The sequence below is a fragment of the Nomia melanderi genome, chromosome 8 (genome assembly GCF_051020985.1).
Source record: "Nomia melanderi isolate GNS246 chromosome 8, iyNomMela1, whole genome shotgun sequence".
NCBI classification, from domain to species: domain Eukaryota; kingdom Metazoa; phylum Arthropoda; class Insecta; order Hymenoptera; family Halictidae; genus Nomia; species Nomia melanderi.
The window spans coordinates 9,409,299-9,423,538 of record NC_135006.1 but is presented as its reverse complement, the minus strand read 5'-3'; positions in this window follow the sequence as shown (position 1 = coordinate 9,423,538).

The window sequence follows — 14,240 nt, the reverse complement described above, 5'->3', positions numbered from 1 at the left end:
GCATTAATATATAAGATTAAAGAAATTTGTAATATGGAGAATAATTTAATTTGACTTGCACATACCTTACCACCTTGTCTCTTTTATTCATTCAAAAGTTACAAAATTCAATTGTTTCGATTTCAGTACTTAATAATTTAAATTAGATTTTTACATTAATAAAAATTATAGATTCAACAACGTAATAGTATTATTAAATTGTGCTATATAATCTGAATAAATATTATTTATCCATTTATTAGTTACTATCATGACATGAAAATATATCAATTTCGATGACTCCAATGTTCTCAATAGAAATGCTCAATCTATTATAAAAATTGAATATGGCACTAATAATATCCAGTAGATAAAAATTTTCCATAATTTAATATATTAAAAATACATGTTTTACATTAACGTAGAAGCACTTTACAATATCTGATAAACACTTTTTTCAAATTTCACACAATAAAGATAATATTAAAATTAACTTCTAAGTACGTGAAATATCAAAATGATTCATAATTAAAAATTATAATTCCTCTGTACTACATATTTTATAATTAAATGTAAAAATAAATAAGAACTTCAGTCGCTGCTATAGAAGTTACTTTTCACATAGTACAAAGTACAATAATTGTTAAAATATTAAATAAAGTATTATAATAAAAAGACAAAAACAATAAAAACGAAGTCTGCGAAGTAAATATATATACTTGACACGAAGTTAAAATCCATGAGAAAACGATCAAAAAAGAATCATTTCAAAAATATTTTTTATCGGAGTCTATCATTATCACTCCTGTTTCTTTTCTCGCACAAACATATTCTTCAGCACCTTGTACTCGTACCGTTATTATCCAAACTAAAATCCTACACTAACAAGTGATTATCCACCTTTGCCAGTAGTTAAATATCATAGTTACAATGAGTGCATAAGAAGAACTAAAGGAGATTTCCATCGAAACTATCAGAAACCGATTCCTTTAATTAGTAGCTGAATTATCTCGTTCCACAACGCTTCAGTGTCGACAATCCGACACGATAGAAGACAGTTTTCCGGGAAACGAAATCGAACGAGAACGACACAACGTACTGGGAATTCTCATGCAGAGGGAAGAGGTCACGATTATTAGGTTCGCGATTACTATTATCAGCCGGGTACGAGATTAATGCGTTTTATTTCTGTGGCTCAAACGCATCGCACGATAATGCCGTGCTGCCGCGACGCTTTCGTTGTTACACGACGAAACCCGGCCGTTCCATCCGCTACGAAAACGTATACTTAAAATATAAACATTTTACAAAAATTACAGACGATCCGCCTTTGTAATTGTGCTCGTCGGAAAATTAAGCGGCGTTCAATTGCATTCCGTGCCATATTGCTCGATCGCGTGTATCGCGTCGCATTTCAAATTCGCTATCGCCTTTAAATTTCCTATCTTGCGCGCGGCGTTACGGTCGTCCGTTAAAACGTGATCCTTGGCTCGATAAAAAGAGTCCACCTACTACGTCACCAGTGCCGTGGTAAAAAATCCAATGTGTTAAATAAAACTGGCGCGAGCGCGCGCGCCGTAGCGAGGGGCAGGGAAAGGGCCGGGTTTAATCGGTTCGACTTATCTTTCGATAAACTCGCACCCCGATCGACCACATGTGGCTTGATTGAAGCTAGGGTCGGGAATAATGTCTTTCCGTGTCTCGAGATTCTTTCCGGGCAGATAGTCTTGGAACTCTTGACCTTTTTCAGATGGATTTTTTCTTTTTTTTTATAAAACATGGACAGATTTAGTTTTAATTACGTAAGTTTTATACTCGATGTGCCGATTCAACGGTTTTCTTCGTGTTTGAGGAAATGTTCGTTTTCACTAACTGTATTTTTTAAAGATTCTGTAAAGAAATAATTTTTAGGGAATTTTCATGCTTTCAATATTGTCGTCATGAAGCTTCTTTAAATTAATTGTCGAATATGTCCTAAAAATTATTGACCCTGAAAGGGTTGGAGTGGGATATAAAGTTTTAAAAATTCTTTACGATAAGACTGTATGTCTCAATAAGACTCTGGAAACAGAAAATGCGCTTGCGTATTTATAATAATGTAATTCAAATTTTATTTCAAAGAATTTCTGTACAGATTTTACTGGAGAATATCCCCTAATCAAGATTCTTTAATCAATCAGAACTTAAAGCAGTTAATAATAATTAAGAAAATTAACGAAAAGTAAATTTTCGATTGAAACAAATATCATTCCTATTTCCTTTTCATTATTCTTAATTTTTCATATTTAAGCTAATTACTGAAGTTTAGTTTTCATCGAACAGTACAGAAGGATTTAACTCAAATATTGAAAGTCAAATAATTTTCAACACTCATAAAACAATTATGCAAAATATTAAATATTCAATTATAAGAGAAAAGAGCGTCCCGGATCATTTGTAAGCTGTCAACATTTTCCATTATTTACAATTAGCTTGAAACTCGTGTAAAGTAAGAAACACTGGTCACTTTTCTCCTAAAACGTTACCTCATCGACCGTTAAGAGCCTGACTAATTTCAAAAAGTAGGTGGACTTTGATTCAAGGACTGAAAGCTTCTTGTATTCGTTATACGCTATTTCCTCTGCGATTCAATCTCATTAACTTCAGCTTAAAGTTAAGCGCCTCGACTCTTTTACACCGTGTCGTCTTTGTTCCCTAACCATCGTAGGGTTTTCAGACAAAGTTCTTTTCGCCGTTAAAAGACACGTCTAATATTCGAAAAAACCGGGTACACGACACAAAGATGGTGTACTTAAATTTAGAACGCTAATGGACGAATATATAGCCGTGCTCTCCATATACATTCAACATTCGACAACACTTTCATATTCTGCTAAAATGCAGGAAGGGAAATTTGTCTTTTTACACAAATTTAATTTCTTGCTTAAGTCGATTATTAACTACTAATCTAATAATTATTTAAGTTAAAGTGAAGAATAAAGGTCTATCAAATCATTGGCATAGCTTCTATATTTTTTATCGTTTTATATATTGTAACAGAAAATTCCGAACCGTTAAGTTTTCAAAACTGAAAGTAAGTTATTTCCAATTAATGCTGCGCATAGCGATTTATAATTGGTCGTCTTAATACTTCGGGACAACTGAAACGTTTGCATTTCTTCAAACTTTAATGTTACAATATTTTTACACACATTTTTTTATTTTCAAAGCGCAAATCAACGTAAAATGATTCGAGAAGTAGAAAATCCAAGTAATTTAATCAAATTTTCACGAAAACGTAACAAATTATAGTAAAGAAAATGTATATATGGATACGCAGTAGCTCACATGAGGGTTAATGTTAATCTACAAAATAACTTAAATAAATATAACATTTTATATACAGTCTTGAATTATAAGTGCAAATCAAACGCTTATCAAGATTTAAATCTCATTGAGGCATCTCCTAACACGACACTCGTATTTTACTCACTTTCTTTACAGGTGATCCCTTAATTTTAATTTTCTCGAATCTCTAATCGCATAACGTTGATAAGGTGGAAAAAGTCCTATCTGAGGGATCGGAGGCAAAGGCATCACCATCCAAATATTTGCTCGATATACATTATCATGCTCCAGCTTAATTGCCATATGTTGTACTCTCATACTTTATGGAACACCTTCTGTCTTACAGTTAGATACGACGCACGCTCGACCACGTAAAATGTTTAATTTCAAGTAACACCGTCGTTCTATTAATTCTAAGCTCCTTTCAGTTATACTTCCTTAACGATCATCCTTTGCTTTTGAAATTAAATTTCTGCGCCCCGTTTGCCGCTTGGTTCGCAGATTAATTGAAATTTTGCGGAGATTCATGTTAGTTACTAAACATTGGTGATATTATACAAGGCGATTTATAAAAAATACGTTTACACATAAGGAAAGGTTTACACACAAATACAGATTTTATTTAATTCTTTAACAATTTATAAACAATCTAAGTTTCAGCAACTTCTGTTTCAAACAAGAACGATTTGATTCAGTTTTGTACACTTGAACGATATTTACTATTTTAATATTATAATTCCGAAGTTAAACATTACTCTGGCATTTTAAGGTACGACATTGTTCTTCCAAAGGTAGAGCGAAGTCGCCAAAATGACGATGAACATTTCAAAAATAAAGAAATGCAAATACCTCTGACTTTCTCTAATTAAAACCAATTATATTAATATTTACACATAACATAAAAATAATCTCGTTTCCAATAACATAGTAAACAATAGCAATAAAGACGAACCATCAGTCTTCTTAGATCCAATAAATCACCCAAAAATTTTATTCCAATTTCAAATACCCTTCCAAATCTCACCAGTACACGTTCAGCACGTAACAGGAAAACCACTAAAACTCCAATCACGCAATCCCTAATCCAGCAAGAATCCGTAGGCGACGCCGTGGCGCGCAGACAGGGTCGCTAAAGTTGTCCTGCCGCGAGGTGAGCGAATCGGCGCGAAAGCCGGCAGCCGAAATCGTCGTCGCGGCAAAGAACAGATATAACGGGTTCGGGTGGGCGCGCGAGCGCGGGAGGAAACAGAGGAAACGGCGCTGGAGACAAACGGTAAGCCGAGGAAAGCACTCGAGCCGAGTCGAGTGTCCCTTTTCGTGGTTCCTTTCAAGTTCTCTTCCGGGAGCCAAGCCGAGTCCTCCACTGCTTTTAAGCTCGTTCTCATTCGGCCGCGAAGAGCGAGAAGCTGTGGCAGCTCGGATATGCCAAGAGACACGTTTTTTCGGCACAATGCCTTTAGGAGGCCGTTACCAGATGCGGCATCGGAAAACAGGCCGGGGTCGACCGGTTAGTGCATGGAGACGGGGGGCGGGTCTGGAAAAATGTCGAAAGGACTTAAGTTCGCCACCCAGCCTCCGAGGAGAACCGCGAACAAGCGACAACCGGGAAGGAGGACGAGATAATGCGGCTGGCAACGCCGTAAACATTCGCGGGCACAATATGAAAACATTATCGGAGGTAAGCCGGAAGGCACACAGCAATGTGCTGAGCTTAGCTAGGCTGCCTCGCGCTGCAGCGAGCGGTGGCGGAGGCAGCGGAGGCGGCGGCGCCGGCAGCGGCCACCTCTCAGTCCGCCACCGCTGTACTGCACTGCCACGTCAGGATGTCAGGATTTCAGGCAGGTACTCGTTCGCCGGATTCACGTGGTCGCAAAAGCGCTTTCGGGGGCAGGGTGGAAGGACAAGGGCCGACGCCGAAGGAGAATATGCGGAATTTTCGGGACGGGCTGGCGGGCTCGGCGCGTGTGCGCGCCCGCGCCCGCAACCGCTGAATCCAGTTGATGAAACTGACGCCGGAGTTTTTGCCGAGATTGTTCCTTAAACTCGGCGGGAAGTCCGCGGGAAATTCGGGGATAATCGAGATCTCGTGTATCGCAAGCGGGATTGAAACGCTGTCGGGTCGACGTCTGTTCGAGCGGGAACCGAATGTTGGGCAAACGATTGCCTAGAAGTTTTTTGGACACTTGAGATGATTGATATCTGTCTTGACGATTTTGACCTATTGTAGATCAAGCATGTTTCATTGACGAGTAATTTAAATAGTGGACTGAATGATATGAATTCATCAAGAAGATTTGCTAAGATTACTTGATTGTAGGCATGGAATGATTGACTAGTTTCAAGATGTTTACGATATCCAATTGAGAATTTTGCCATAGAAGCCTGCATTAGATAGACTGTAGAAATCTTTAATGTATTTTTAAAGAATTACTACAACTACGCATTTAAGTGTAACAATTTTTGTATACGTCCTAAGTGGTGAATTTGCGTATCAGACGAATACAAATAAAGGGCTCACCCTACGAAATATGTGTAGGCCTCGACGGAGTCGGGTCTGTATTGATAGGAATGGTGATAGGGGGTCGAAAGCGACTACCCGGCGGACAATACAAATACCAAGCTACTTAGAGAAGAGGGAAATGAGACTAGCCATTTGGGGCAAACTAGCCCTGAGTTGGCTCACGCGACCGATCTTATCGTTCGCCAAGTCGCGTCCCGTTCGGGATACGTGTTACGTACACGCACACCCACACAGGTCACTCTACAGCGTGTTTCTACATGCACAAGAAGCTATCTCTGTGCGGAATTGATTTCTTGCATTCGTTATTTTCCTGAGACCCAACCCACTGTCGGCAGGCCTTGTTCCACGGATCGTGACAATTAACCGTACAACGGAATATTAACGACGATCATATCTCTATAATGCGCGTTAAAGAAAAATTGTTTGGAATCTAAGTTACGGTTATATTCGTGTGTAAGTCTTGAACGAGATATTTATAATATAGAAGATAATACTTTAGTGAATTTATAACTTTTTATGCAGCATTGATGATTTTTATTACTTTTCAGCATGAATGTAGCAGAAGCTTTTGGATAAGCTATCAATCCGAAATGATAGGAATATTTAGCGTGACACTGGAAAAGTGGTTAAACTTTGATACCGCGAAGATAATAAGAATTTAAAGTGGGATAAATAAGAAGCATAACAAAATGATTATTTATGATAAAGTTGTGTCAGTTATGATACTTTTATAAAGGTGACGAGATAAGAAATTTCATTATAATGTGAGACTGATGCCTTTCAGACACCAAATGAAACAACTTATGAAATATTATTTAATAAAAATAAGTTAACATATCCGTATTTTCTTTCAGAAATCAGTAGATTTTAAAGTTGCATGGCACTGTTGATTTTAATTGTTACAATGACAAGTGCTCCATTTCATCGTATTCGATATGAAAATGAACGAACATCTCTTCGATTTTCTACATCGGCTTTAAAAAAAAGTTTATCTTGTTATCGAACCTAAGTATACAAGTATTAGTCATCCATACTTACTGGATCAGTGATCGGAGATTACACATTTATAAGTGTTCCATTAATAACGGTAGCTTAATGGTCTAATCAGTTACTGGGAAACATGTGTTCCATGTACGACTGTGCGAATGGAAACAGTTTAATCGCGAAAACCATAATATATATTGCACTGCATAAAATATAAGTAATATATAATTATTTCTTGATATAAATACATCAAGAAATAATTTTAATAAGTCAATTAGGATTTTATTGTATATTTGAAAATTTATTGAACATTTTGTATAAAAGTAACATTACATTTTTAATTTCAATAGAAAAGTTAATAATAAATATTGTTCTTATGCTTAACGTCTTCGGGATATCTGTACTTCCTAAGCCACCAGCAACTGCGCCTGGAGAAGAGGACCCACGTTCACTGCTGCACATCTGTTGGCCATGTATTTTCGCATGTGGGTCTCTTATTTTTAAACGTAGTATTAAAAATGGCGTTACTGGAAAAACATTTAAATTAGATCTAATAACGAATAATCCATTTTCCTTAGTGAGAATACAAAGTATTTTAAATTAAATATACGTCCTTGCCCATAAACTTAATAAAAATCTTATATACTTTCTTAATAATTTTAACTTACTTAAAAATTTTAAAAATTTACAAATTTCTAAAAGGATCGGCGATATTGCTTCGAATTTGTGAATGATGTAAATATTTCTATAAAATGTAACAGTACAAAAATTCGCAATCTTATAATATTCCGAATTTGATAACCTTCAAAGTTAATCATCCAAGTAAGAAAACTAATCAAAATGAATTTCACTACATTCCATAGAAACTTATTTCTTTTATTTGTCAGCGGAAACAAATTTCTTATTAAATTTCAAAGACGTCAATCTTATCGTTAGAAAAATTCTCGGAAGATTGTAGTACGTCTTCTCTGAAACTCACTGATCCTGAAACGGTCAAAGCGTACAGCATACAAAGACACGTGTTGATTTGATACGTAAGGGATTCTTGTTATGTCCGATGGAATCTCGTCTCCCTCGTGTCCGCAGCCATCGCGTCAACATCCGTCATACTCAAAGATTTCGATTCAAACACGTTCGTGGAGTGGAATTCCTCCGGTGCTGCTGCGTGACACTCGCATACCCAGCTTGCCGCACTTCCCTGCGATCTTACGGATTACACAGCCTCGTTCTTGGAGTAACTCAAATCGAACTTAACAGACGGTTAAGTCTGAGGTTAGTACGGGTCGTTTAGTTAGTCTATTTAGTCCGAAGGACATGAACTCTGAACTGTAAGCCAGCCGCGCAACCCGAATGGCCATCAGAGTCGTCCGAGGTCATAGAAACTTGCAGTCTTATCGCAATTTGCATAAATTCATAGTTTGCGGCTTAGGTCCTTATACGTAAGGACATCGGAAGACCTCATTCTCGCCAGGGAACTTGCTTTTTCTTCGGGATTAACCATGTAGCTTGTCTATTTAATGTTTTCGTATATTCATCACCATTCACGTAAAATTGTAATTTTCAAGTTTCTTGGTTTAATTAAAACACCATTGTTCCGAAGACAGCTTGTTTTGTTTAATTTCGATTTTCAGGTAGAAAACACTGCATTAACTGTACATTTTGGTAACCCTTTAACACATTAACTAACATTTCCTTACTTTTTTAAGCATGCGCCACTTTTTCTAAGGGAAACATAAAGAATGATTAAACTGCAAATATTTGTAGGACTTCAAGTGCTCTAACTAGTATCAAACTGGTAAGAGTCACTCTTGTAGGAAATTCATAAATCGTGTAGAACGAGTAAAGAAGTTTCATATTATTACTTTCTTTTCTTACGATTTGTTTTGTGACGAAGCCCATAAGAATTACTTTATGTTACCACAAAGAAGTCTTCCCCTGTGGTCTTACATCGCAAATAAGCTTTTGCAAACGATAAATTCTGATGAATATCAATAGACAATTTCATCGCTTTTGAAAGAATTACATCTTGTATGCCTTTCCGGTATCAGTCAGCCCAATTTGTACCGGAAACAGCCACGCAGCATGATTTCATTAGCCCGAAAGTATTGCGATCGTCGAAGTAAACGGCACGAAGGAAAACTAGACCAACGTCAATTTACGCAGTCGATCGGGATGATAGACGAGTAACGACTTTTACTCCATGGCGAAAGCAGTCCAATAATGGATGTTCCAGAGTGAATCTCCTTGAACGAGGCCAATCGTGGCCATTTTACGCGAAACACGGCATTAGGGCTTGGCACTGATGGACGTGCACGCGACTTTCAAAGTTTTTCGCGGGAATGGGACGACCTATACGGAAGGCGCGTTACATTATTTATCTTATTTATCGGAGTTTGCGCCATTTTCTGATCTGATTCCGCGATAGCGGTCACGTACGGCCTGTGGCGACGGAGACAACACACAAGGTGGCGTGCCAGAAAATTATTATATGCCTTACTTTGCCGTCTGTCTGCCGAGTGAATATTTTATTAATCCCATAAAGAGCGCACCCGCGGCCATTGTCGATCCGCGTATGCACCAGGACGCTTGTCGTTATTGAAAATTTATGCAAAACTTTGATCTTTTGCTCGACCGTAAATCTCTTCTGCAGGCGAACGCTCATGTAAAAGGACAAAATCAGATTTCGCAATTAATGAAAAATTAATATATTATTATTCTTGCGATTTAGAAAAATAGACTCAGTTGTCGCATGAATCATGTGTGTTCTGCTTTCATATATTGACTTTTGTAAATTTTTGGAAAACGTTTCCTTGTTAGTTGTAATATCTGATCTCTCAATTTTGAGTCACCGATGTAATATTTACTGCAATATTTATATTCCGCGATATTTTGACGCTGAATTTAAGAGTATATGATATGTTGTTTCGTTTAGAAATGTGTAATGTCTTGTATCATCAGTAGTGTGAACTACATTTAGTAGCATAAATTAGAATACTCTATGGAAGATAGTCATAAATTGGTGCAAGTATAGGGTATTGGTTTATTGTAAAAATGAATATTTTATACTAGAAAATTAAATAAAAATGGTGTAAAACATTGAATATTATTCCTTGAATTACACACTCTTTAGTATTAATTATTTTTTATTTTTGATAAAATATTTGTAAGAATTGTCTAATAAAAAGAATAGCATGCTCTCTCTTTTTTATATTTGTCTGAACATTTTAATATATTTGAAGATTTATAATAGCTAATCATCACAAGCAGGAAGGGTGCTTACATCAAAAACGTATGTAATGCAATTAATTATAGCTTCTCTGATATTATAGTTTTTGTTCTCTTTGTCATTACAATTTTCTACTTTATTGTTAATATCTTGAATGCAATTGAATAAGTAAACGATAGCCATTAAATCACGAAACAAATGTGGTAACAACTAGAAAAACACTTTTTCACGTATTTCACTGTGTACCAATTCAACACACGATAGATTCACATGGACTTCGTACATATAAATGACTAGCATTTTCACCGGTTGTTGTGATAAATGTATTCTGTCAAGCGAAGAACGCGTTTAACACTACTGCTTTGGAAAATATTGCTAGAACTTTTCCTATATTATTGTTAACCACCCAGAAATCAGCACCCCGATGAATTATAATCCTCGCTTATCTTTGAATCGTGTTCAATAAATTGTTATACTAACATTTTTCTAATTAAATTGTATAAATATTCATACCCATTTAAGAGAAGTCTAAACGTATGCAGTAGTCTTGTTACCTTTGTATTAACTTCATTAAAAGAAGATATAATGAATTATACATCTATTTTCCTATGTAACCAAATAATACATAACAATTAACTTAGCAGATCAAAAGGAAGAGACTTCGAATTTTATATTAAACACCGAGAAATTCTGCTTTTAAATAAGTTTATATTCTCTCAAATAAATTCTTCATAAATCAATAAATAGCAAAGATATTCAAGTGTTACCATTTATATACTCTTTTACGTTTAACTACCGAAAAGTGAATTAATCAGAATTTTGCAAAACATTTTATTCTTCCCTACAATTTAACAAGATTATATAATTTATATTTATACTCTAACTATAATCTATATATACGAATCACGTATTACATATCTCCATACTTGAAAGAATATTTTACCCAACTTCCTTCCTGGACATTTCTTCAAGGTTCCATTTAACAAGACCACATACAACATACATTTCTCTCCAACAAAAAGCACCGAAATACATAATCAGCAGAGTCCACGTTCAAACGAACAATCAATCAATCGCGCTCGAAGGATCCTCGCGAAGGTTCACGCGAGTTCATCCTCTCCGCCTAATCCCCAGTTACGCGCAACAATTTATAACAGCAAAACGTTCCGATAATGAAGAGTCCTCCTATATTACTCCGCCGCCCGTAACGGCGGAAGATAAAAATTCGCATTCCTTTCCCGGTGCGGGCGGCGATCGTTGAAACGTAGCTGAACGATTTTATCGCGGTGAATTATTCCAACGTTTCAGGAGTCTCCCCGGGCAGGGCGGGAGCACGCCGGCACGCGTGTCCCGCGTCTCTTCGTCGATCTTCTACCCCTGCCGCTGCACAGAAAATCCGGGGGAACGCCGACATTTTTTTTAATGAATGCAAAAGTTTGAATTTTCATGGGGGCCTCGGACGGGTCTGAGGATACGCGATAATCATTAGACATAGATTCGCAAAGGGGTGACTGTCCGTTACCCCTCTACCACCCTGCCCCCTCCGCCGGTCGGTTGCGTCCCTCCACCTGGCTGCTAGCACCGCACTTATCCACCGAAATTCAGGGTCCCTCCGACGTCACCCCACCCTCATTCTGCAGGATGCAGTTCCGCTCGCAAACTCAAACTGCAGGCCGTGAGGGATGCACAGGGTGGCGAGGTGGTGCAGTCGGTTACCATGGCGACCCATCGTCACTGGACACCCTCATCCCACCCGCTTCCACCTACGTTCAACCCCCCTGTGCACGGTGATCCAGCGGCCGGACAACATCGTCCCATGCCGAGCCAAAAACACTGGTCTCTTATTACGCGGCTAAGCCCGTGAATTGTCTTCCCTTCCGAACCCCGTTCGGTTGTCCGCCTTTCATTTGATTCCACCCGAACTCGACTCGACTCGATTTTCGACCCCTGGCTGCACCGTTCCTTTAAGACGCCGCGCCGCGCGCGGTTTCGATCCCGGGGCTTCGCGAAAGAGGGTTGCTTTAATGTCTCGTTAAATATTCGAATCGCTTGCCTGCTGCGACGAACGTTTCGTAATTGATTTCGATGGAATTTTTCTTTTCGATGGTGACTACCGAACGACGTAACGAAACGTTCGTCGTTGTTGATGTGCTTTAATAGTTATTCGAGAGTTTTTGAATAAATTTTTAATTTCGAAATGCGGATCGCGTGTCTGTGGTCGGAAAGTGGAATTTTTGTGGTTGTTTGGTAAAGAATATTTATTTGAAATGTTGGAGTGGGTAACCGGTTGGACATACGAGTATTAATTATGTAATTTTGTTTGCTGAAAGTCGGTTTAAAAGGTACCACTATCGTTTTGTAGTATTAAATACCTTAGTCGTATCCGTATCTGTAAATTATTCGTTTATGTATTTCTTAATTATATCATGTAGTTTTTGTTATTTAGAGAAAACGATTAATGTGTATTCTTTTCAATGCGTAAATATACACTATGTTGTATTTATATGTATATTCAATTGAACGCTCTAGATAATATATAAAATAATAACCTTCATTGCAACATCTAAAAACATATTATAAGAGTGTACAACATACGAAGTAATAACGATACAATTACACCAATAAATTACACACCTTTTATTCATTATATAATTTCTTCTTTATTATGATTAATATTGTAATTCAAAAAGATTTATAAAACCTGTTTTATTTAATGTTCATAATAGTCGCCATGAAGTGAAAACCTTACAAAATACAAATATTATAATATTTTTCTTATTACTACATTCAACATTCCTGAATGAAAAAGATTTTCATTTGTTAATTGAGATTTTTAGTCACAGAAGAAATTGAATTACTAGAATAATAGCAGGTAATTTTGAATGTTTGTGTGTGATACAGAAGTGTAAATTGATCTAGCTATATGCATATCATTAACAGTCACTAAATACACTTTGTGTTACATACAACCATTATTAATGCATCCATAACGAAATTAATTTCCTGACTAGAAAATTTATTTCTATTCTGATATTGATTATTCGTATCTCTCTGAACAGGTAACGCAATTATCATAATGTATTAATGAATATAAGAAATAGATGATAACTATAATAACACACAACACATCTGGAAGAACGTAAACATTGTAATATATGTAAAAAAATTAGATTAATTGAGGAAACTTTCAGTGGACTGTGAAATAAGATTATTAATGAATGTATCTTTTAGTTACGTGAAGTTCCGGATATATAAAAATATTCGAATCATCTAGTGACGTGGTTAAAATTTAAAAACTAATCAAACGTATTATTCACCTTCGTTTAGCAAATGAGACGATAGCTCGCCGAAGGTTTTACACAAACGTTAGGAGCGTGACGTCTTAATATCAGGTACCCGTCGACTAACCGGATGACAACCACACCCTGCCTTTGTCACGCGAGAGGCGACTTTTGAAATCCACCTCAAGCTGACATAATTAATAAAACACAGGGAGTGGAAAATGTAAGCATTTTAACGACTGAAGTCACTGAAACTCATGAATCGTTTCATCATGGTTAGCAGAGTATTTTATGTAATACTTCATAAAAATATTTTTACTTTCACCTATGAAATTTCAAAATTGTGTATACAGAGATAGTACTTTTTAAGGTATCTTATAATAAATGAAAAATGTATATAAATAAGAAGTATTTAATTAAAGCACTAAGACATCTGTTTTTCATATTCTACATATTAAAAAATACATGTTTTAAAAGTATGTGTTGCATTCACTGAACCAGGTGACATGCCACAAAATTATTTTAAATTGTAATAAATACAGAGTATTGTATTGGTAATTTTTTATATTAATGTTAAATTAAATGTCTGAAAAAGACCCTTAGATGTAGGTATATATTTTTCTAGATATTTTACATTATGGTAAATATAAAGTACGGTACTAGTAATTTTTATGTTAATTGTGTGTTTAATATTATCAAAATAGCGAAACTTATAAACATATTTCTTTCATAGATGAACTTCATGAAAAAATGTCAATGACTTTTAGAAAAAATTGTTACATTATCAACGCAATGCTCCCAAAATCAATATCTTTATCCTGTGTTTTACACGATAACTGTTAATCTATAAACCTGACTTATATTAATACTTGTATTTCAATCTGCACGTTTAAAGCTATATAAACCATTATTCTTCATCAAT